Below are 26,358 nucleotides of genomic sequence, written 5' to 3'. Positions count from 1 at the left end.
GGAGTAACTCAGTGTGAGGCTGCATTAAATGAAGCGTTGGTGGTTAGAATACTGGGAGGGTGCTCTAGGCATAGGCTTGACCTATTCAGATGCATCACTTCCAGTTGGGAGTCTGAGCACACATCAACCCCCATACTCCCATGATGCTTATCCTAAGGTAAGATGGTCCACGGGTCCAGGGAGAATGTTTGAACATTGCCACAGTCTCACACACAAAGGTGGTGTGTTTAATTGGATGGGGATGCTGCTGAGGTCACGTGCTCTTTGTGAGCAAACAAGGGGCAGGAGAGACTCTCTTTTATCTTCTGTATGAGAGAGGCAGGACTGTGGCACCTGACAGACAAAATGGAAGCACAGTGACAGCTCCTTTCAAAGGTGCCTGGGGTAGATCAAAGTTCTCTCCTCCTGGAGTTGCAGGCATCCCCCTTCATCTCAGGGGCTTTCCATACAACCCCACAGCTAGCCATACCCATGGATAGGCTCCATGCTCCTCGATATGTCAGCATACCAGCACAGTTGACTCAGTTCCATCGGCCATGTGTTAGTGGTATGTACCAGAGAACTATTCTTACTACTAGAGGGTCATACATCAAGAGTTCTGGAAAACGTACAAGAGAAGAGGGGTTTCAAAGGGCATGCTTCAGTGAATGTGCATTCCTGCCGCTCGTCTATAAAAAGACTCACAGGCACGCAGGCAGCACTTGGTCTCAATTTCCCGTTGATTTCTAAGCTCTAGCAAACCGCAAGCAGTTCTGTGGGCTTCTGCTCCAATCTGCCTTGACAGATGTGAGGCAGAGGCAGAGTCTGTCCTAAATCAGAATTGCATGTGGAAAAGAAGAAAAGAAGATGTCACAGCTCTGGAGTGTCACACGTCACCCTAAGAAGCCATTCGGAAGGTTCATCAAGCACAAGCATCCAAAGACACATCACGGTTGACACTAGGCTCAGTACAGTATTGCTTGTATTTCTAATTTCTAATGAATTTCTTTCAGTTAAAAACATCTTCTTGGTTGTCCATGAGAAGAAAGACTATGCTTTTCTTCTTTGTTAAACAAGGATTGTAGCAGTGAGGCATGAGCTGTTTCTTTATTAATTAATTCAATTTTATTAATTTAATTCATTAGTAAATTAATTTATTATTTATTAAATTGTTAATTCAATTAATGCAAATGAGATTGGAATATCATGAATCACATGATAGATATACTATTGGCTTCTAATAGAGTCAATGAGCATTCCCTGCCCACCCTGGCCCCCGGAGTACACTGCTATGTTCCAGTAACTTCTAAGAAATCCACAGGCAAGCCAGCTTTGTTGGTCCAGACCCTGACCCCTGATTCACTGGAAGTAGCTCTGGAATCGGGGCTCAGGCCTTCAGTGACAGGAAAAGTGAGTGCAATGCTCTGAAGAAGCAGGTGAGACTAGGAAGTGCCAGGCTCCCTCTCTGCATGCTTTCTGAGCCTAGACATTGGACAGGACTCTACAGCCTGTGGAATTAGCTCACTGTAAGCACCAGACTCTTGCTCTTGCACTGTGCTGTGGGAAATTGGGATCCAAAGAGAACACTTTGGTAGTACACAGCTGCTTCTTATATATAAATAAAACGCATATAGCAAGCCAAAAGAATAATCCAATTTGTCTCTGAACACAAACAGGGACGTGTTTGCAGTGTAGTTTTGTAAAATTTGAGAGTTTGCTTTATCTTCTGGAGTGATTTATACTTTCTGATTTTAGTCATAATGTCAGCTTCTCAAATGTAACAGCAGGCCATTCTCTTTAACAGAGTCTTCCTCCGGATTCAAAGATTTCTCACAGGGGCCACTTTGTTGTCATTTTAGTGAGACTACACCTAAACCCTTACTTTTAAGTGTTAAAAGCTAAACAACCTAAGAGCTTCCCTCCTCCCTCTTTTCCTCAACCCATCCCTCACTCCCTTCTCTTTTTTACTTTATAGTCTATGTTCTCCTCACTGTCCTTTCTTTTCCCTTCCTTCCTTCCTTCCTTCCTTCCTTCCTTCCTTTGTTTCTTTCTTCCTTTGTTTCTTTCCTTTCATTTCTTTTATTATGTAGCCCAGGTTAGCCCAAAACTCATAATCCTCCTTGAATTGAGATTTCAGGCAAAAGGTACCATACTTGCTTTCCTTTGTCTCTCCTTCATGTCTGAGAAGAGCCCAGGTGAGGAGCAGAGGTGCCTTTTCACATTGAGTAGGAAGGATGTAAATGTTGACCACATGGTTGAAGATCAATATTAACTCACTGGTCAGACTTGCACACTATAGTTTCAAAATAGAAGGAGGAGGAGGAGGGGAAGGAGGAGAGGGAGGGGTGAGGAGGGGTGAGGAAGAAGGAGGAGAAAGGGGAGGAGGAGGGAGAAAGGGAAGAAGAAGAAGAGGAAGAAGAAGAAGAGGAAGAGGAAGAAGAGGAAGAAGGAGGAGGAGGAGGAGGAGGAAGAAGAAGGAGGAGGAGGAGGAGGAGGAAGTTCTTATATTGAATAAAGGTTTCCATAAGGAATGCCATGAAGGTGGCCAACCTAAAGGCCTCATATGAAAAGGACAGGGGAATTGTTTGCCTAGTGCATGTTCCCACGGACACTGGTCCTTTCTGGTTTCTGGGAAAGCCTATCACATGGAGTGTTCACGTAAGTGATTTCTAGATTTGATTTTGTCATAAAAAGAGAAAGCAAACAAGACACCCTTGGCTCTTTAAGATAGAAAGCAGAAGAACTACCAACTCCTGTGTGAGTTATTTACTGGGAGAGAGACCATTGGGAGCAAGACAGATCTAATTTATCTGTTGTATTTCATCTATTAATTAGAACAGTGCTGGTGTTTGCTGGCCAGTGTCTGAAGTCCCACACTGTCCCTGCACAGGTGCCACAGACTCTGTCCACCCTCTGCAATGTCAGAGAATAAGACAGTTTTATTTAGTCGCAGATTTTAAGGTCTTCTTAATCTTTCTGTCTTTCTTTTTCTCAGTTCTCATCAGTCAAAGAGAGCACTGGCGGAGCTATTATTGGATACTCTATAATTTTACTGGCATCTCAAAGACTGAAATGTCTCAGTGTGTCCGGGGATGTGTAAATCTCCAGGTTTTATCTCCGTGTTTCCCTTTTTCTTTGCCCTTTTCTTGGTGAATTAAATCCAGCCCTGAATGTGAGCTCCAACTATTGATCCACCTGTAATACAACCTGCAATACCAATTAGAAAACAATCCATTATGTGTTCTTTCGTATTTGCATTGAAATATAGGTAGACGTGCAGGTGTAAATAAACCTTTGTGTATGCGTGCATGCAGCACATATGAGTGTATATGCATGTGTAAGCCTGTATGTGCAAGTGTATGCATGTGTGCATTTGTGTGCGTGTGTGTGTGTGTGTGTGTGTGTGTGTGTGTGTGTGTGTATGAATCTGAGTGTATGAGTTAGGGCCAGTATGTATGCATGGAAGGATGTGTATGTGTATACGAGTATGTATGTGTTCATACATATATGCCCATGTATGAACCAGAATATCCCATTTCCCTGATACTACCAAGGGAAAGAATAGACTGAGAAACTACTACTCTAGGTGATTAGCAGAGCTGTTTATTTAGCATTGGACCTGGTGTGAATCTGGGATTTGTAGAACTCATATGTTTTTTAATCCAATCAAGAAAAATCATCTAGAGAAAGCTGGGCCTCAGAAATATCTATTCTAAAGGAGCTCAGAAAGTAAACAAGAATAAATAAATGAAAGTAAAAGCCTTTGCTTTGTGTGCCCACATAAACTCCGATCCTTATTCTCCTGGTCAATCAAATCCACTTTATCATGAAACAGAAAATACAGGCTTACATTCTCTGTAGAAGGCCAAGCCCCTTTCCACCAAGCCAAAAATACATAGTCTGTTCACACATCCTTGTGTTTGTTTTTTAGACATTACATAGCCCTGTGTAGCTCATTATGTAGCCAAGGCAAGCCTTGAACTCCTGATCTTTCTGTTCTTGCCCCTGTGTCCTGGGATCACCTCCTATGCAATCTTCATGGTTCTTTATGAAGATTTTTTTTTTTTTGCTGTAGCAGATATTGGTGTACCAAGTAGCTTTTGGTGAGATGAAACACTTCCTGAGCAGAGAGGACCACTGGACCATCCTGACCCCAGGTCCCTCTTGTACAAACAGCTCTTATCAATTTCACTTACAATAGGAAATCTTTGTCTTTGGGAAAGAAAAAAATCCTTCTCCTATTAAATTGAAGTGAATTTGACAAGAAAGAATGGTCTCTGGAAGTTGTTACAAAGGATCTTTTCCCTTTCCTGTGACTTGCACTGTGCCCTGGACACGAGATGGCCCCAGTTGGTACCCACAGCCCACAGAGTCAGTGACTCACACTTGGACGCCCTTTCTAAGTGGTCACCACAGCAGTGTCTTGCCTGCTAGATCACTATTCCTTCAGAATAGCAGCCCCATTAAGATGCCCTGACCATGGGAATTTCTGGGTAAACTATCTTCTGCATTTGGACAGGAGCTCAGATTTAAACACAACCACGAATCAACATGCAAGCAGAGGACTGAAGCAGCATTGTCTTCACAATTTTGAGACTTTATTATTGGCTTTTCACTTCTAAAAGAAGGCGTGAAGAGTTTTCAATGAAGTAAAATTCTCCCAAGATAAAAATTTTGATGACAAGATTAAAAATGAATCTGTCCAGGGCGATAGTTTTGTTTATAAGCAATTTCCCACTGCAAACTCAATATTATCTATAATTACTGTACTTAATTTAACATTATTGCTCTTTAGCTAATCACTATCTATACACAATTATGTTAAATACCCATGAAATATTGGCTTATTTTACAAAAAAAAGTTATTTCATGTATGACTCTGGCACAGACCCAGGGAAACTACAAATAATTAAAACATTACTTACCTCATTTTCAATATTCAATTTGCCTATTAAAACATTCATTGCCCCAGAAGTAACTGGGGATTCATTAATAAATATTTTGATATCTAAGGAGCACTCAATAGGCAAGGATTTTGTTTGTTTGTTTGCTATGGCTTCTCCATATCAACATCCCCTTTGTTTCCTGTAAGGATGTGATGGATCTACGTGTGGACACACACATGTGTTGCTTACAGCCTCTACATGCAAAATGCAACTGGGCACCTCGGTATCCAGACAAACATGCCATCTCAGTTTCTTCCCTGTTGTTGTTACAAAATATGGTGGTGAAATCATCTTGAAGGTGAGAAGGGTAGTTGGGGCTCCAGGTTTCCATCCATCATGGTAAGAAGGTTGCAGCTGCATAAGTTTGTGGGAATTGTTCACATTGTGTCTTCAGTCAGGAAGCAGAACATGATGCTTGCCCTCAGGTTGCTTTCTCCGTATAGTTCAGAATCCTTCCTCATGATGGACATATCTTCTTACCCCACTCAAAGTAAATAAGGTCACCTCCCAAGTGATTCCAGATCTTACTAAGTTGACAGCTGAGATTAACCTTTACACAAGCCAATAAAGCAAACAAACTCCGGGACCATTGATGTTGTCTCTTCAGTATGCATTCCTTGTTTGCTCAAGGATTTGAGGGCAATCTGGAAGCATCATCTGCCTCTACGTTGATTTACAGTGTTGACTCTGTTGACCTGCCAGCCATGCAAATGTCCCTGTCCTCACTCATCCCTCCACACGCACCCCTTCACAAACCACACTCTCCACCAAGACACCTTTCCTTTTCTTTGGTCTTTGGTGACTCGTACACCAGTATCACACTACTCTGTTAGAACCTCCAAATAAGCTCTTGAGGTCAATGTTTGCCCCTACTTTGAAAAGGATTTTTTATTTCTTTCTGATTATATCAATAATGACAATGTGCATTCTGCAGGCCTGTGGTCCTGCTCTAAGGATGCCACATATAAACTACACCTGACAGCTGAAGCCCACTGTGTACCAAGACACCAGAAAGACCCTGAGTGTCATCAACAATTCAGACATCCAGATAATAGTCAGTTCTCCCTTTCCTCCCTCTCCCTCATGTTTTCTGTCTAATCCTCTGAGAGTGTGGAGCCCCTGGATCTGCCTCACCCTCTCTACATTGTCTGTACAGGGTCTTGTACTCTCCTCCCAAGACTTGGCTAAATGGCTGGTGATCCCTCCTCCTTATCTTTGGACAGTGTTTAGTTCCTATCTCTAAAATGCCAGTTGATGCCCATGCCTAACCACTAGTACTCAAACCCTTTAACAGATTTCAGTGTGTAGACACCTGGGTAGCCCTGACTTTGACATAGAGACAATAGACATAGAGAGCTCTGACATAGACAGAGACAATGCTGTTTGAAGAGTGAAAAAGAGACATTTGCAGGGATGGTCAGGTCAACATACACATGTGGATCCATGTGTATGTATATTGTTCACATGTGTGTATCCATGTATGCATGTGTGTATGTGCACATATATGTATGTGTATAAGTATGCGTACTTGTATGTATATGTAAGTTTTTCATGTAAGTGTGTGTTCATATGTGTGTAACATGTATGTATGCTTAGCAGCCAAGCCTTGTCCCACCCTTGTTGGCTCATCATTCTGGGGTTTCTCTTCTTTGGCCTCCTGAGTTATCATCCTCAGCACCTGTGTACACAAAACCCAGACTATCTCTCATTATCATTCTCTAAAGCACTGGCAATTTGGATTTTGATTTTCAGACATTCCTTGTATTTTTACAAACATGCTTACTTAAATGGTAATGCAGCTTTTCTTTTTTTTTTTTAATTAGGTATTTTCTTTATTTACATTTCTTTTTTTTAATTTTTTATTAGGTATTTAGCTCATTTACATTTCCAATGCTATACCAAAAGTCCCCCATACCCACCCACCCCCAACCCCCTACCCAACCACTCCCCCTTTTTGGCCCTGGCGTTCCCCTGTACTGGGGCATATAAAGTTTGCGTGTCCAATGGGCCTCTCTTTCCAGTGATGGCCGACTAGGCCATCTTTTGATACATATGCAGCTAGAGTCAAGAGCTCTGGGGTACTGGTTAGTTCATAATGTTGTTCCACCTATAGGGTTGCAGATCCCTTTAGCTCCTTGGGTACTTTCTCTAGCTCCTCCATTGGGAGCCCTGTGATCCATCCATTAGCTGACTGTGAGCATCCACTTCTGTGTTTGCTAGGCCCCGGCATAGTCTCACAAGAGACAGCTACATCTGGGTCCTTTCGATAATATCTTGCTAGTGTATGCAATGGTGTCAGCGTTTGGATGCTGATTATGGGATGGATCCCTGGATATGGCAGTCTCTACATGGTCCATCCTTTCATCTCAGCTCCAAACTTTGTCTCTGTAACTCCTTCCAAGGGTGTTTTGTTCCCACTTCTAAGGAGGGGCATAGTGTCCACACTTCAGTCTTCATTCTTCTTGAGTTTCATGTGTTTAGCAAATTGTATCTTATATCTTGGGTATCCTAGGTTTTGGGCTAATATCCACTTATCAGTGAGTACATATTGTGTGAGTTCCTTTGTGAATGTGTTACCTCACTCAGGATGATGCCCTCCAGGTCCATCCATTTGGCTAGGAATTTCATAAATTCATTCTTTTTAATAGCTGAGTAGTACTCCATTGTGTAGATGTACCACATTTTCTGTATCTATTGCTCTGTTGAGGGACATCTGGGTTCTTTCCAGTTTCTGGCTATTATAAATAAGGCTGCTATGAACATAGTGGAGCATGTGTCCTTCTTACCAGTTGGGGCATCTTCTGGATATATGCCCAGGAGAGGTATTGCTGGATCCTCCGGTAGTACTATGTCCAATTTTCTGAGGAACTGCCAGACTGATTTCCAGAGTGGTTGTACAAGCCTGCAATCCCACCAACAATGGAGGAGTGTTCCTCTTTCTCCACATCCACGCCAGCATCTGCTGTCACCTGAATTTTTGATCTTAGCCATTCTGACTGGTGTGAGGTGGAATCTCAGGGTTGTTTTGATTTGCATTTCCCTGATGATTAAGGATGTTGAACATTTTTTCAGGTGCTTCTCTGCCATTCGGTATTCCTCAGGTGAGAATTCTTTGTTCAGTTCTGAGCCCCATTTTTAATGGGGTTATTTGATTTTCTGAAGTCCACCTTCTTGAGTTCTTTATATATGTTGGATATTAGTCCCCTATCTGATTTAGGATAGGTAAAGATCCTTTCCCAATCTGTTGGTGGTCATTTTGTCTTATTGACGGTGTCTTTTGCCTTGCAGAAACTTTGGAGTTTCATTAGGTCCCATTTGTCAATTCTCAATCTTACAGCACAAGCCATTGCTGTTCTGTTCAGGAATTTTTCCCCTGTGCCCATATCTTCAAGGCTTTTCCCCACTTTCTCCTCTATAAGTTTCAGTGTCTCTGGTTTTAAGTGAAGTTCCTTGATCCACTTAGATTTGACCTTAGTACAAGGAGATAAGTATGGATCGATTCGCATTCTTCTACATGATAACAACCAGTTGTGCCAGCACCAATTGTTGAAAATGCTGTCTTTCTTCCACTGGATGGTTTTAGCTCCCTTGTCAAAGATCAAGTGACCATAGGTGTGTGGGTTCATTTCTGGGTCTTCAATTCTATTCCATTGGTCTACTTGTCTGTCTCTATACCAGTACCATGCAGTTTTTATCACAATTGCTCTGTAGTAAAGCTTTAGGTCAGGCATGGTGATTCCACCAGAGGTTCTTTTATCCTTGAGAAGAGTTTTTGCTATCCTAGGTTTTTTGTTATTCCAGATGAATTTGAAAATTGCTCCTTCTAATTCGTTGAAGAATTGAGTTGGAATTTTGATGGGGATTGCATTGAATCTGTAGATTGCTTTTGGCAAGATAGCCATTTTTACAATGTTGATCCTGCCAATCCATGAGCATGGGAGATCCTTCCATCTTTTGAGATCTTCTTTAATTTCTTTCTTCAGAGACTTGAAGTTTTTATCATACAGATCTTTCACTTCCTTAGTTAGAGTCACGCCGAGATATTTTATATTATTTGTGACTATTGAGAAGGGTGTTGTTTCCATAATTTCTTTCTCAGCCTGTTTATTCTTTGTATAGAGAAAGGCCATTGACTTGTTTGAGTTTATTTTATATCCAGCTACTTCACCCAAGCTGTTTATCAGGTTTAGGAGTTCTCTGGTGGAATTTTTGGGGTCACTTATATATACTATCATATCATCTGCAAAAAGTGATATTTTGACTTCCTCTTTTCCAATTTGTATCCCCTTGATCTCCTTTTGTTGTCGAATTGCTCTGGCTAATACTTCAAGTACTATGTTGAAAAGGTAGGGAGAAAGTAGGCAGCCTTGTCTAGTCCCTGATTTTAGTGGGATTGCTTCCAGCTTCTCTCCATTTACGTTGATGTTGGCTACTGGTTTGCTGTAGATTGCTTTTATCATGTTTAGGTATGGGCCTTGAATTCCTGATCTTTCCAGAACTTTTATCATGAATGGGTGTTGGATCTTGTCAAATGCTTTTTCTGCATCTAACGAGATGATCATGTGGTTTTTGTCTTTGAGTTTGTTTATATAATGGATTACATTGATGGATTTTCGTATATTAAACCATCCCTGCATCCCTGGAATAAAACCTACTTGGTCAGGATGGATGATTGCTTTAATGTGTTCTTGGATTCAGTTACCGAGAATTTTATTGAGGATTTTTTGCATCGATATTCATAAGAGAAATTGGTCTGAAATTCTCTATCTTTGTTGGATCTTTCTGTGGTTTAGGTATCAGAGTAATAGTGGCTTCATAAAATGAGTTGGGTAGAGTACCTTCTACTTCTATCTTGTGAAAAAGTTTGTGCAGAACTGGAGTTAGATCTTCTTTGAAGGTCTGATAGAACTCTGCACTAAACCCGTCTGGTCCTGGCCTTTTTTTGGCTGGGAGACTATTTATAACTGCTTCTATTTCTTTAGGGGATATGGGACTGTTTAGAAGGTCAACTTGATCCTGATTCAACTTTGGTCCCTGGTATCTGTCCAGAAATTTGTCCATTTCGTCCAGGTTTTCCAGTTTTGTTGAGTATAGCCTTTTGTAGAAGGATCTGATGGTGTTTTGGATTTCTTCAGGATCTGTTGTTATGTCTCCCTTTTCAGTTCTGATTTTGTTAATTAAGATTTTGTCCCTGTGCCCTCTAGTGAGTCTAGCTAAGGGTTTATCTATCTTGTTGATTTTCTCAAAGAACCAACTCCTCGTTTGGTTAATTCTTTGAATAGTTCTTCTTGTTTCCACTTGGTTGATTTCACCCCTGAGTTTGATTATTTCCTGCCGTCTACTCCTCTTGGGTGAATTTGCTTCCTTTTTTTCTAGAGCTTTTAGATGTGTTGTCAAGCTGCTAGTATGTGCTCTCTCCCGTTTCTTCTTGGAGGCACTCAGAGCTATGAGTTTCCCTCTTAGAAATGCTTTCATTGTGTCCCAAAGGTTTGGGTATGTTGTGGCTTCATTTTCATTAAACTCTAAAAAGTCTTTAATTTCTTTCTTTATTCCTTCCTTGACCAAGGTATCATTGAGAAGAGTGTTGTTCAGTTTCCACGTGAGTGTTGGCTTTCTATTATTTTTTTTGTTGTTGAAGATCAGCCTTAGTGCATGGTGATCTGGTAGGATACATGGGACAATTTCAATATTTTTGAATTTGTTGAGGCCTGTTTTGTGACCTATTATGTGGTCAATTTTGGAGAAGGTACCATGAGGTGCTGAGAAGAAGGTATATCCTTTTGTTTTAGGATAAAATGTTCTGTAGATATCTTTCAGATCCATTTGTTTCATCACTTCTGTTAGTTTCAGTGTGTCCCTGTTTAGTTTCTGTTTCCATGATCTGTCCATTGGTGAAAGTGGTGTGTTGAAGTCTCCCACTATTATTGTGTGAGTTGCAATGTGTGCTTTGAGCTTTACTAAAGTTTCTTTAATGAATGTGGCTGCCCTTGTATTTGGAGCATAGATATTCAGAATTGAGAGTTCCTCTTGGAGGATTTTACCTTTGATGAGAACGAAGTGCTCCTCCTTGTCTTTTTTGATGACTTTGGGTTGGAAGTCAATCTTATCAGATATTAGGATGGCTACTCCAGCTTGTTTCTTCATACCATTTGCTTGGAAAATTGTTTTCCAGCCTTTCATTCTGAGGTAGTGTCTATCTTTTTCTCTGAGATGTGTTTCCTGTAAGCAGCAAAATGTTGGGTCTTGTTTGTGTAGCCAGTGTGTTAGTCTATGTCTTTTTATTTGGGAGTTGAGACCATTGATGTTAAGAGATATTAAGGAAATGTAATTGTTGCTTCCTGTTATTTTTGTTGTTAAAGTTGACATTCTGTTCTTGTGGCTGTCTTCTTTTAGGTTTGTTGAGGGATTACCTTCCTGTTTCTTCTAGGGCGTTGTTCCCGTTCTTGTATTGGTTTTTTTCTGTTATTATCCTTTGAAGGGCTGGATTCGTGGAGAGATAATGTGTGAATTTGGTTTTGTCGTGGAATACTTTGGTTTCTCCATCTATGGTAATTGAGAGTTTGGCTGGGTATAGTAGCCTGGGCTGGAATTTGTGTTCTCTTAGTGTCTGTGTAACATCTGTCCAGGCTCTTCTGGCTTTCATAGTCTCTGGTGTAATTCTGATAGGCTTGCCTTTATATGTTACTTGACCTTTTTCCCTTACTGCTTTTAGTATTCTATCTTTATTTAGTGCATTTGTTGTTCTGATTATTATGTCGGGAGGAATTTCTTTTCTGGTCCAGTCTATTTGGAGTTCTGTAGGCTTCTTGTATGTTCATAGGCATCTCTTTCTTTAGATTTGGGAAGTTTTCTTCAATAATTTTGTTGAAGATGTTTGCTGGTCCTTTGAGTTGAAAATCTTCATTCTCATCCACTCCTATTATCCGTAGGTTTGGTCTTCTCATTGTGTCCTGGATTTCCTGGATATTTTGAGTTAGGATCTTTTTGCATTTTCCATTTTCTTTGATTGTTGTGCCGATGTTCTCTATGGAATCTTCTGCACCTGAGATTCTCTCTTCCATCTCTTGTATTCTGTTGCTGATGCTCAAATCTATGGTTCCAGATTTCTTTCCTAGGGTTTCTATCTCCAGTGTTGCCTCACTTTGAGTTTTCTTTATTGTGTCTACTTCCCTTTTTAGGTGTAGTATGGTTTTGTTCATTTCCATCACCTGTTTGTATGTTTTTTCCTCTTTTTCTGTAAGGACTTCTACCTGTTTGATTGTGTTTTCCTGTTTTTCTTTAAGGACTTGTAACTCTTTAGCAGTGTTCTCCTGTATTTCTTTAAGTGATTTATTAAAGTCCTTCTTGATGTCCTCTACCATCATCCTGAGATATGCTTTTAAATCTAGGTCTAGGTTTTCAGGTGTGTTGGGGTGTCCTGGACTGGACGAAGTGGGAGTGCTGGGTTCTGATGATGGTGAGTGGTCTTGGTTCCTGTTAGTAAGATTCCTATGTTTACCTTTCGCCATCTGGTAATCTCTGGAGTTAGTAGTTATAGTTGACTCTGTTTAGAGATTGTTCTTCTGGTGATTCTGTTACCGTCTATCAGCAGACCTGGGAGACAGATTCTCTCCTCTGAGTTTCAGTGCTCAGAGCACTCTCTGCTGGCAAGCTCTCTTACAGGGAAGGTGTGCCGAAGAAGAAGGCCCAAAACAGGGCCTTTCTCAGAAGCTGTGTTGCTTTGGCAGTTCCCAGAAGCTGTCAGCTTCTGTGGTGCAGACTCTCACCTGTGCAGACTAAATTCCTAAGTTCCAGGGAGTCCCGGAACCAAGATGGCGACCGCTGCTCCTGAGGCTGAGGCTGCCTCCCAAGCCAGGCGACACCTGTCCTCTGGTCCGGACGGTGGCCGGCTGTCTGCGGCCCGCCAAGGGTGCTGCCTCAGCGGCTCTGTGCTTCCGCCTGTCCCAGAAGCTGTCTGGTTCTCTGGCGCACCCTCTCACCTGTTCAGACTAATTTCCTAAGTTCTGCTGAGTCCCGGAACCAGGATGGCGACCGCTGCTGCTGAGGCTGAGGCCGCCTCCCAAGCCAAGCGGACACCTGTCCTCTGGTCCGGACGGTGGCTGGCTGGCTGTGGCCCGCCAAGGGTGCTGCCTCAGTGGCTCTGTGCTTCCGCCTGTCCCAGAAGCTGTCCGGTTCTCTGGCGCACCCTCTCACCTGTTCAGACTAATTTCCTAAGTTCTGCTGAGTCCCGGAACCAAGATGGTGACCGCTGCTGCTGAGGCTGAGGCCGCCTCCCCGCAGCTTTTCTTAAGATCTTAAGTTTTACAAAAATCTCCCATGATTTTATTTTCTTATTTAAGAAGCATTTGCAGTGCAGGGGGAAATCTCATCTTCTGGAACAACTGGGTAGTACTTCTCATTTTAATCTTTCCTGAGCATGAGTGGATGTGGGTGTGTTCATGTGTGTGTTTATATGTGTATGTGTGTGTTGTTTGTGTTTGTGTATGTGTTCATATGTGTATATATGCATGTATGTGTTCAACTATGAAGGTGTGCATGTGCCTGTGGATCTATGTGTGCATGTGTTTACATGTTTGCACATATGTATCCGTGTATGCATGTATGTATGTGTATGTATATATGTATGTGTGTAAGTATGCATGTGAGTATGTATATGTATGTATTTTCATGTGAGTGTGTTCACATGTGCATAACATGCATGGATGCATGTATTTGTGCATTCAATTAAGTGTACATGTGTATAGTATGTATGTCTGTATGTGAGTGTATGTATGTGTATATGAATTCATGTGTGTATGCATGTTTATATGTATGTGTTTAGCTGGGTATGTGTGGACATGTATATGTGTGTATATGTATACATGTATGCATGTATGTATGCCTATCAATCTGTGTTTGTGTGTACTTGTGTGAGTGCATGTGCATAGGTGCTACAGTGTGTCAGGTCTTGCTTTATATCATACCAGAGTCATGATCTTACTGTCTGTTGCTTCATACACCAGGCTCCCTACCCTTGAGATTCTGGAGACTTTATTCTCTCCATCTCATCTCCATATAAGAACTCTGAGATTGTACACATGACCATATCCATGTTTACATGGCTTCTGGAGATCTGAACACAAGTCCTCATGCTGGAACAAACACTTTCTCTACTAAACTAGTTCTCTGGCCCAGTGTCTGCTGCTTCTCTTCTTTCTGTCAGAGCCTTGGGAAATAAAGACTCCAGATGAACAGACTGGATTGTTCACACTTGACTTGTGTCAGCGACTGCAGCTTTTAGAATTTCTGTACCCACCTGCCATTTTGACAAATGGGCTAGTGGTTATTGTACACTATATTGTTGTGCTATATTTTAATACCAACAGTCTTTAGGGATCCACTGCAGACTTGCCTGCACTTTTCTGGACAGTGTCTGCTCTCTGTGATTTTTAATCAGTTCCTGAAATAAAACATTTTGGGTTCGAGCAATCCCAAGAGTCTTTATATTTGGTGTCTGTGTGGCCCATCTCTTTAAGGTTCTGAGCAGTGCACACATGAAGAGCCACCCTTTAACATAAGTGCCGCTCATAGAGTTTGATTTCAGAGTTCAGTCTCACTGGGGAATCTTGCTTCTAAGGCCAAGAGCCTCCACATCTCTGTGGAGGGATACAGTTTCAAAGAAGCCACTTCTTCAAAGGGAATGTGGGAATCATTCTTCTAAATACAACCTGATGGGGGAAGTTGAAGGTGAGGCTCAATTCCACCAAAACTGCTTCTGTGTGCTCACTCAGAGGCCTGCTCTGACACTCAGAGGCAGAAGCTGAGCCAGCCCTCCTGAAACATCCAATGGGACAGAATGGTGAAGCTGTATCTTTGTTAACAAGGGAGAATTGGAAAGCACACTTACCTGTTATAAATACAAGAGTAGGTGAGTGGGGTGCAAACACAATTTATACAGAACTGTGATGAGGACAGTAAGATTGCTATGGAGATAACTATGCTGAGAACTGCTACATATATGTTTAAAGGATTCCTATCTGATCTTGAAGCTAAAGTAAATCACTTCCAAATAGCACAAATTGATGAAATCCTTAAGAATATCAAGAGATGTTTGAAATTAAATACATTGCACTCTGGTCCTGTGAAAACATCATCACTGCTCTCCAGTCTACTAACCTGCAAGAGTTGAAGTGTCTAGACTCAATACATACCCCATGTCTAGGTCTAAACAAGGACCACATGTAGTTTAGGGACATAGGATTCAGATTTCTATCAACTGAGTCATATAAAGTAGATAGTAAGTTTTCCAGAAAACAAAACAAAACCAAATATTACAGTCTGGGAAATCCTAGTGATGTGTATAATATTTTCCATAAAAATTATAGCCATTCTTAGGTCTCGCTGGGAACAGCAGACACCTTGCATTAGGGTTCCACTCTACCTATGCTGTCTGCTAGTGGCTGACAAGGGTGGTGCTCCAGCTTTGCTGTCTCAGGGGCTAGGGCTCTTGATTTCCTCCAGGATTAATGCTTAGGTTTTGTTGTTTTGACACACAGTTGACTAGAATATTCCACGAGTGTTATTTTGGATGTGATTGTGTTGACCAACAAAAGCTAAGAATAGTATTGTCCTTCATAAATGGGGCAGGACATTCTGAAGACCTCCAGCCATAAATGTCACAGGGAGATAAAAGAAGCCACTCATTATACAAAAACAGAAAGGTGAAAGCATATGCTTGTATTAAAAGTCAGAGAGCAAGACATGGGACTTCCAAGTAAAAGTGAGCTGTGGCCTCCAGTCAGCAGAGAGGCTGGGTTCACAGGGGAACAATGGGAGTCTGTTTGGTGTCCACACAATATGGTCCATTCTCTTCCTCAAAACAAAGGCGTTTCAACCTCATTCACGAAACATTCAGAGAAAGAAAATTCTAAATGTTGTTTTTGGGAGATGAAAGAGTATCCCCTTAGGCTCCTCAGATCATCAATGCTGGGGTCAGGGAAGGAGCAGGACAACAGTGGGCCATTGTCACCAAGAACTTGATGGCAGGGCAGCACTCAGAGCAAGGTGTGCAGCCAACAGACGTGGGGTTGAAGGATCTAACCTCCTCTTTTCTTTCCTTTTTCTTCACTACGATGAGTGTTCAACTGGTACTTTTAACTTCTGTTTAAGACCCATACTTTACTCAAATGGATAAATCCTCAGACCTCTTCCAATAACACTGTAGTGTTAGGAAAGAAATCAACCCCAACCCTAGTTCTCTGTCAATCATGGGGATGTGGCCGAGGACAAGAGGGTCCAAAGACCAGCAAAGATAGATGAAGTTGGTTCCTTGGGTTGGCAGTGAAAATGACTTCTCTATATTCAGCAGCTTCTTTGTTGATTTATGCATAGATTGAAATAAAAATAACCATATCATAGTTACCTTCCAAAGCCTGCATAAAATTTAATTCGTATGTTTGTCAAGATGAAGACCGAGATCTTTGTCCCTGTTATAGTCACCATTTAATACTTAAAAATGACTGTAGTTTCACAGAAGAGTTATTAGGGCCTCCACCTATGAAACACTGGTAAAAGAAAAACAATAAAATAAATTTTAAAATAACAAAAGGTCACAGAATCATATAATTCAAAATATTAGCGAATGCTACCTACCCATAAACTGTTTGAGAATTAGCTTTTAAGGTCTAGTTTACTGTTGGAAGAGTTTTCTGAAGCCTAGAGCACTGTGTAGACTAAAACCATCCAGATTCCAGGGTCCAGCTTCTGTCTAATGCTACTACAAACACTAGTAACATTAGCGTGTCTGGGTTTTCTTGATTTTTACAACCAAAATCATGAGCAGTTGAGGTGGGACCAACATTCAGATCTTACCCACTGAGCACCACACACTTGTTGCCTCTGCTCCTCTTTATCCCTAAGTACTCTTTAAACCTTTCAGTCTGTACTTCTGACCCCTCCCCAATCTAAAATGTTGAACTTTTGTGGAGAAACATCTAGCTTAATGTTCTAATTCCACTTGGCTTTACAAACTGAAACAAGGTGGACTTGTAGAAACATAATCAGAGTGTTTATGGAAATGTAGTGTTCCAGGCTGTGTGTGGATTTCGTAATGTATAGGAAAGGGTCAGTGTTTCACTCTTGCATCATTATTTTTTGTTAAAGACGTAAGGGCGTTACTATGGGATTTAGCAGTCATTGGAACAATTCAATGTTGGAATATCAATCCTTCCTTGCATTGTATCTGATCCTTGCTCCTCTGATATATTTTTTAGACACATATTTCATAAACTCATCAAAAGTTTATTTTGATAAATGTTTTTTTTAAGGCAGTGGCTCAGCAGAAATGCAATTATGAGAAATCTGAGCTTAGTACACAATTCAGGAAACTCTTGGCATTTCTTGCCCTGTCCTCAGAGCTGGGCTTCTTGGATTTTCTTGCCTGACCCTCTAAGAATTTCAAAATGAACTGGTCCGTGAGAAGGATACACCCAGCCCACTGCAGTGATAGAACACTCTCTTGCTTCTCTTATGTGTTCAGTGAATGAAAATATCTGTGTTCAACACTGTCATGGAAGTGATTGCTGTTGGTCATTTGGACATGGGGTGGTCAGAGTAGCTTTGCAAAGGGAATTCTAGGGCATTCTACATGGACCCTTCTGAAAGTTAGTGGCAAAGGGTCCTGTGAGCCTTCTGTGGTTCAAATCTAGACTTCTCATCTAAGTGTGAGAAGCAAATACTCACCCCTAATGCCAAGGTCCATACCTGATTCACTTCAGAAGAAAACAAGACCTCACTCATAGTCTCTGTGAATTATCTTTTCTATGTAAAATCAGTAACATTATAAACATTAGGTTCCTTAAGATGCTGGGATAGTTAGCTTATGAATGTTCAAGAGCTCGGTGCCACATAACACATTTAAAGTCCTGTCCATTTTATTTCCTGGTCTTCTGCTTTCTACCAAATTGTTAAACTCAAAGTTTATACAATCAGAGAAGTAGCAACACAGTTCCAATCAGAATGAAGTGAAGCTTTAATAGCTGCCATTCTCTCTCAACAGAGGGACTCAAATAGAATTATCCAGTCATCCTGTTTCTAGAATCTTTTCAGTGGCAGTCTGAGCCATTTCCCTGACATAGGCCTGAGTCAGCCACTGCTGGAGATCCAAGTCCCAGAGAAGGGGCTGTGCAGATCCCCAGGGCAGAATAAAGAGGACAGTCACCATGGAACAGGGCCAGCTGTTTCCATTCTCAGTGAAGCTGTATGAAACAATTGTTCAGCGAGTTTATGCAATAGGAAGTGTGGGAGTTGAAAAGCATAATATTTACTTGGATTAGATACCGCACATTTTCAATTCGCCCCCAGAAAAAATTACACTGGAACAGAGAAGAGCTGGAATGATTCCTTTAATAGATCCAACGGATAACAATTTTTTTTAAGCCAAAGAGTACAAAAAGGACATTCTTCTGCTTTATTTATTTTTAATTGAAGATGCTATATAAGCATTTGCCAAACTATTCAAGTGAGAGCCGTAATTAGGCACTGCAAGTGGAGAGAGAGAGGCAGTAAGTGCCAACAACCACGCATCTATTTATGGATATTACCCCACATAATGAAAGCAAAACAGTTGTAGCTATGTATTAAATTTAGAGTTTCATTCCCGATACTGTTCCCCATGTGTGAAACAGTTGGCAGGAAGTAGCAACATGAGGCCAAGTCCATGATGGTTGGACGGTTAAGAAACTAATGCAAATAATTAAGGATTAAATAAATAAAGGGACCGAATATGAACCAAAAAAAAAAAGAGTGCAGGCTACAAGGCTTTAGAGTACAAAGTGACACAGCTCTGTCCTGAATTATCTTTTTTTATTGCTTTCAAAAACATTAACCACACAATTGTCAGATAGCTGGTTTGCAGAACAAGGCAGATTTCCCATTTAATATGTACCATATAAAAATAGATGGATTTGGAAATAGTATGTTAAGCAGAGCCCTAGGATTAATGTGTTAAAAATAAATATCACTTTGCAATGTTAAATCCAGTTGTTAAGACTCACATCTCTTCACATAGTTGTGGGATGAATGCACACATCCTTAGAGTCCCAAGGGACAGTCTGTGTGTCCATTCAGATTTCTTGGTTTGATGTTGGTTATTGAATTAATGTTAGTACAGCCTGTAGATTAGTTCATTTATTCATAAGAAGCTCAAGACAAAAAGTTTTATCATCTCAGGAAAGCAAGCACATTGTATAGCAATAATGTATAACAAATTCGCTGCTTCTGTTTGCAGAGACAGACCTTCTACAAGTTAAGAGTACAATAGCCCTTTAGTGATCAGGGAATATGTGTGGGTGTTTACAAAAGTCACTTCAGAAAATTTTATTTTTGGTGGCACTAAATTCTTCATGGTGACACCTTGCCAAATCATTGAGACCACCCAAGGTATCCATCCTAAGTTCATACATAGTCCGGTATGAAGAGTTAGGAAGGAAGGAAGGAAGGAAGGAACTACACACAAATTAAATAACATGTCTGAGACATCAAAAGAGAGCTTTTCTCAAAGTGGACTACAGAGGTAAACTCAAGTGTTGCCTGCACTTAAGAGAGCTACTTGTGTTCTCAGATGGCCCCAAGTCTTGAACAGTTCCTTATAAAACTAAAATTAATGTCATAAGTGGCCTTGTCTGCTAGTCGAATACAATATTTCTCTATTTGCTACCCTTACCAAAATGTCCTGCAGAAACCTCCAATCCCTCCTCTCTGGTTGTTTCCCTTTTTTTCCCAGTTCATGACTGATGGCTACAGAGGGATTTTCCATGCTGAGTCTGAAGTACAGATTGTTTCAGGCTGTCGCAGTAAGTGTCTTCTGCTACTGTCAGAGCCTAGTGAGACCAGGACACAAGCATGCTTAGCTCCAACAGCTTTCTTCTCCTGAAGGGAGAGCCCATGTGATAGAGAGTTCTTTCCCTCATCATTTTAGCTGGGTCATGAGACTTTGAGCAACTCTACCCACCCTGTGTAGAACTTACCCCAATTCACTGTCATTTTTTCCTGTGAAATACTGGGAATCAGGTCCTCAGCCTTGTATACATGGGGCATGTGCCTTACTACTAAGCTCATGGCTGCCTAGTGGTGACTGGCTTGATACTGATATTTCTTCATGGACTGCTTCCCTTCATACCCAGACCCAGGTCTCCTACCTATGTGGGTCAAGGAGAGTTCCAGTGTCCCATACAATCCTTAAAAATTATATGCACACACCGAAGTGCCTGGGAAGGTTAGCCAGCTGAGGTGTGGTATACTTATAAAGTAAGGCATGGAGGAATGTGTGCATGGATCATTGTGGTTGAAGGAGAATAGAGGGGGCAGCCATGGAAGTAGTGACTGTGGATGCAATGGCAATGGAAACAGTGGCTGTGGATGCAGTGGCCATGGATGAAGTGGCCGTGGAAGTAGTGACCATGGATGCAGTGGCCAGGAAAGCAGTGGCCATGGATGCAGTGGCTATGGATGCAATGGCCATGAATACAGTGGCCATGGATGAAGTGACTGTGGAAGCAGTGGCTGTGGAAGTAGTGGCTATGGATGCAGTGGCTGTGGATACAGTGACCATGGAAGCAGTGGCCATGGAAGCAATGGCCGTGGATGTAATGATCATGAATACAGTGGCTATGGATGCAGTGTCTGTGGAAGCAGTGGCTGTGGATACAGTGACCATGGATGCAATGGCCATGAATAGAGTGGCTGTGGATGAAGTGGCCATTGAAGTAGTGACCATGGATGCAGTGGCCATGGACACAGTGGGTGTGGAAGCAGTGGCTGTGGATGCAGTGACCAGGGAAGCAGTAGTGAAAGGTGATTCATCCTGTGTGGACTTGTGCTGAATCTTGCAGTAGAGGATGTGCTCTGGCCCAGCTTCAGAGACTGGGTCACTGCTAATTTGCAGAAGGAGAAATCTATCAGGCAAAAGTATGCCCTGACCATAATGACACTGGGTAGGAGAAGTCCCTGAGACTGACTGCCCCTGTCTGGTCAAGAACCTGCTCCAGGGTCAGGCCCTAGTGCCACAGTCTCAGCCTTCCCATGCAGTTGTTGGATTCTAATTGCACATGATATGTCTGGCACATTCAGAAAGGGCACTGTCCCAAGACACATTCCTTTAAGAGAATTAAAGCTACCCAGTCAGTGGCCTCCTGAGACTGCTTTCACAGATTCCTGTAGCTTTTCTATCTTTTAAGTAAAATGAATGGCACCCATTTGTAGCACAGACCTGTGTCCACACATGCTGTGCTGCGATGCAGGCTTTCAACTGTCTGTTTGCTATTTGCTTTGCTGTGTTTTTCTTGTCAGTTTCTTTGACAAGATTCAGCTTAGGGAAGAGGAAGTGACTAACCCACTGCTCCTGAGAAAACATAAAAGGAGCCTGGATTCCAGCACTCTTCAATGTGTCCTGTTCAACTTTAAAAGATTCTTGGCAGCGGGTGTTTGTACAAAGGCCGATAGTTAAATAGAGGGGATTACAAGACTCGTATTATTACACAAGCTCTAAAAAGAGAGAAAGAAAAAGGAACGTACCGAACACTGTGTAAGTTGAAACGTTGAAATCCTTCTTGCAAAATATAAAGGCAAATAAATTATTCTCATAAAATCTTTGGGTCAGCTTTGACAATGGCTAGAATGTGAAAGTAATATATAAATTAGAAGGCTTGGCTGATGCTGTTGTTCTGAATAGTTAGCGTAGGACTGTTTACAGGAAGATGAATCTGATTTGGCAATGTTTTACAGTATAGTTTTATGGACACTGATATCAATGAATCATGGCCAGCAAGGGAGCTGTTACTGTTTGAAATGTTGTTGGAGCTGGCCGGGGGCCTCTGTAGTGGACCCTGAATGGGGAGCTCCCTGAAGAGACGGTGGAGAGAGTACTTAACTACTTCACATGCACAAGGAGGTCCAGCATCCTTTGGTCTTAGTATGGGTTCTCTTCCTGGATTGTATTTCCATGTTGGTGTTTTTGTTTTCTCTTGAAGATGGGGATGACTAGACATGGTGGCTTATACCTGTAATCTGAGTACTGGGTAGGCAGATGCCAGATGAGAAGTTCAAAATTATTCTCATTTATATAGGAGGTTCCAAGCCAGCTTGGGAAACAGGAGACCCCTTCTTAAGGAGAAGAAGAAGAAGAAAAAGAGAGAGAGAGAGAGAGGCATGGAAAGGTAGCATGTACAAATGCAATAATAACCCACATTTAAGTTTTAAAGTCTATTTTTAAGTGTGAAGTCCTGCTGTGTTAGGGGTGGCAATTCACGCCTATACGCCATTGTGATGGTTTGTATATCCTTGAACCAGGGAGTGGCACCATTTGGAGATGTGGCATTGTTGGAATAGGTGTTCCCTGGTTGGTGTGTCACTGTGGGTGTGGGCATAAGATCCTCACCCTAGTTGCCTAGAAGTCAGTCTTCCACTAGCAGCCTTTGGATGAAGACATAGAACTCTCAGCTCCTCCTGCACCATGCCTGCCTGGATGCTGCCATGCTCCCACCTTGATGATAATGGACTGAACCTCTGAACCTGCAAGCCAGCCCCAATTAAATGTTGTTTTTTTTATAAGACTTGCCTTGGTCATGGTGTCTGTTCACAGCAGTAAAACCCTAACTAAGACAGCCATAGAATTGCAAATGCTGAGGATAGAGAGGTGCCATGAATTTGAGTATATCCTAGGCTACATAATGAGTAACAAGGCAGCCTGGGTCTTCTATGAGACTCCGTGGACCTAGTGATTAGGCAGAAGACTGACTTCTACAACAGGAGACCTAGTGTACCATGTAGAACAATCCACCAGCTTTTCCTTGCATTGTAGCTATCATGTGTAGAAAAGTCTCAGACTACATAAAGATGCCAGGGGGACATTCTCCTTTGGGTCCAATTTCAATCTTGGAGTTAGCAGGAAAAGTTAGGTTTCATTGTGAAGTTGGGATGGAGGCAAATATAATATTCCTCTCTAAACACTACCAGGACATCCTCTGTGAGGTGGGGCATCAAAGGCAACACTTATAGAAGAAGCTGGGTTGGTACCACTGAAGAAAGTTGTGCTGTAACACCTTCTACATTGTCTTTTACACTGCTAGAACCACTGCTCAAGCCAGACACGGACTAAGCATTACAAGCCCAAGGACTTGAACAATAGTACACAGAAGATGAGTACTAGGACCAATCCACTATCCTGAACTTTGGGAAGATGTGGGAATCCAGGCCCTTGTAGGACCAGCCCTGAGTCCTACAAAAGGTGACAAAAAAATGCTAAATGGACAGGCTGGTCTGATTTGTTTAACAGACAGTGAAGAGGAAGAAAGAGGTAAAAATAAAACAAGAAGTGATGGAAGAAAGGAGACTGGGGATACTAAACAGCGCTCACTACCAACAGAGCTATAGAGCAGGTCTTAAGCCGAAGAAAACAATCTTTTCTTTACTTCTTTTCTGTTTTTCTATTTTTCTTTTCTTTTCTTCAACAGACAAAGACCAACCAAGATAGAGCTGTGGAGCTCCATCCTAGTAGACACAGCTACAATCAGCTCCCACTCATGAGGCTCATGGATCCTTGCAGAAGAAAAGACAAAGATTGTAAAAGCAGACAATCAGGAAGTTTGTTGTGGGATTATGTCTTCTTGTAATATCAGAAGTCACTCCCATAAAGTCACACCCAACATAACTGCCTAAAACATGGGCTGAGCAGAAGCAACAATAGACATGCTAAAATGAAAGTGTGAAAAGACCAAGAGGCCACCTTAACCCCACAGGAAGAACTGTAGGTTACTAAAGAATGCTTCGAGAATGAGGAAGAAATAGTCTTCTCCCAGGAAGGGTATACCACTGATTATCCACCACCAAGTAGTCAGCTCAGAAAACATACAAACAAGTAACATTAGACAGAATGAGCAGGCTGTATTTCTGTATTTAGGAATATATATGCATATCATATGCATGTGTGTGTATAAGAACAATTAATAAAAAAGAGATCATAAGTGTGAAAGATAGAAAGGTAATCATGTTTGGTTTAGAAGAAGGAGAGGGAAGGAAGGAAATGATATAATTACAATCTCAAAAAAAAAGAGGAAATATATTTTTAGCAAAAATCAATGTGGATAAAATTAATCCAGAAAAGTAAATTGATATGTTATTAGGGAAATTTACAATTCAGTCACCCAAAGAAGCATGTTTTTAATTTTTCTTACTTCAAGTTTATGTGAAGTATATACACAAATGTGTGTGCATGAAACATGAACACAAGTGTGCACATGAAGGGTGAACACAAAAGTGTGGACATGGAGTGTGAACATGAACTCAGTGATTCTATTAAAATGAAATAATAGGAATCTAGGGAAACATCCATTCATCTATCAGAGAGGGGACTGTGGACACATGGTCATTACTTTATTTACAGTTTCACAATAGAGTTAGCATATCCTGTTAACCCAGCTCCCCAAGAAGGTATTCAAGACCTGGAAGCTGATTCACAAGAGAGAGGCAGGCACCCAGGGGGAACCTGGCAAGGCAAACAGGAGCTCCCTATCATTGATCTGTGAAGAGGAGACTCCTGGGAGACAGCTGGAGAGCTGCTAAGTTACCTGGCATTAGCTTGTCTCTGCCTTTTGTACAGTGCCTTCCCATAGGAACTTCACTCCCGAGTCTTGCTTCATAGCCTCTCTTGGAAGGTCTCCTTGGAAGCTGGACCTGCCTGTGCCTTTCTTTTGGAGTTTTATCTGTGGTCACATGATCAGTCCTATACAGACTCAATCGTTCCAGCCAAGCATCAGATCCTGCAGGCAGGAGATGTTGATGGCCAAGGAGATGGGGTTTGAATTGAACCCAACAGATAAATGTCGAGGACTTAATATTACAATCAGAGAGTTCTCAGATTGAAAGATCCAACCCACAGAAGTTTAAGAAGGAAGCAAACTTCAGCAACACTCAAGACTTATTCCTTTTTGTAACAGGAGTTTTCTCCACTAGTTGTGAGCAGGAATGGGGAGGTAATCTGATTTGTACACAGATATACAGGTAACTTCAATGAAGCAACCCTCTGGCTTAAAACAATTCATTATAAGGTGAGATGGTACAAGGGTTAGGACTGCTGCTTCCCATTCACAGGACCTGAGTTCAGTTCCCAGCACCCATGGCTCATGACTTATAACTACTATAGCTCTAGGGCATCTGAGATCCTTTAGACACACCAGCATAAACAAGAAACACGTTTCTCTCTCTCTCTCTCTCTCTCTCTCTCTCTCTCTATATATATATATATATATATATATATATATATATATATATATATATATATATATATATGGTGATACACACACACACTCACTCACATGCAAAAGTATAAAACACAAGCTTGATTCAAGAAACTCAGTTACTTAACACATCAAATACCCGGTATGGGAATGCCATGCCTTCTGGAGGGCTGCCTGGGAGAGTTAATTCTGAGCTAACAAAGTTCAGACCAACCCCATTCAAAGCCATCCCATGCCCTTCCACCAGGAGTGATGCTGCTTCGAGAAACCAAGGAAGTGAGAGCTTTAAGTGTCTGCTGTGGGGGAAAAAGGCTCTCCTGTCATTGAGAACTTAGTACAGGCACCTCTCAGAATTGATGGCTGCTGGGGACAGCCAACTCTCACGTTGCTCATCAATCCCCAGGCAATGCTCCTGCCCATGGCTGCTTTGTTCAGTTATTTGTGGTACAGGACTCACCTTGTGAGTGTTTTACTGCTCAGCCAGGCTCCTTGATTTTCCCCTCCCCTGCTTAGTACTGTTCCTCTAATATCCATGAGTTTAGGTTTATAGTCAGTCCACATACTCAGAATCTATCTAACTCAAGGGGATGGAAACAGATGCTTCCCAGATGCAAATAGTCCTGCAGACACTTTGAGGGGTTTCATTTTAAAAAAATCAAACAGACACAGCATGCTCTCTCTCTCTCTCTCTCTCTCTCTCTCTCTCTCTCTCTCTCTCTCTCTGTGTGTGTGTGTGTGTGTGTGTGTGTGTGTGTGTGTGTGTGTGATAAATCAAGATTAGTCTTTTTTCCAATGTGTAAATCGAGGTTGGTCTTTTTATTCCAGGGTTTGTTTTTATACTTAAACGAGAGTTAGACACATGCTTGTTACTCTATTGCCCAAAATCTGGAAATCAAAGTTCCTAAAGTTGGGAGTCACTGAATAAGTAGTTAATATTGTTTTTTTATTATTAGGTATTTTCCTCGTTTACATTTCCAATGCTATCCCAAAAGTCCCCCATACCCCCCCAATCACCTACCCACCCACTCCTCCTTTTTGGCCCTGGCGTTCCCCTGTACTGGGGTAGTTAATATTCTTTATGTAGAGTGGTGATTTCAACTTCAGTAGAAAGAAATAGAAAGTAAAGCCTGTGTGTAAATGGTAATAAGAATGTATACCTATGT

The 26,358-nt window shown here is 41.6% G+C and overlaps 1 long non-coding RNA gene across 1 annotated transcript; it reads left to right on the top strand.

Annotated features, from left to right (window-relative positions):
* Positions 1–319: 319 nt before the first annotated feature.
* On the top strand, positions 320–22,083 carry Gm40998. Its single transcript, XR_873656.1, has 4 exons — positions 320–547; positions 5,072–5,223; positions 19,687–19,756; positions 22,028–22,083. It is a non-coding gene; the product is annotated as a predicted gene, 40998 (long non-coding RNA).
* Positions 22,084–26,358: the final 4,275 nt, after the last annotated feature.

Source organism: Mus musculus, chromosome 13 (genome assembly GCF_000001635.26).
Source record: "Mus musculus strain C57BL/6J chromosome 13, GRCm38.p6 C57BL/6J".
NCBI classification, from domain to species: Eukaryota; Metazoa; Chordata; class Mammalia; order Rodentia; family Muridae; genus Mus; species Mus musculus.
Note: the sequence above shows the minus strand (reverse complement) of the source record. Positions and strands in the feature narration are given on the sequence as shown.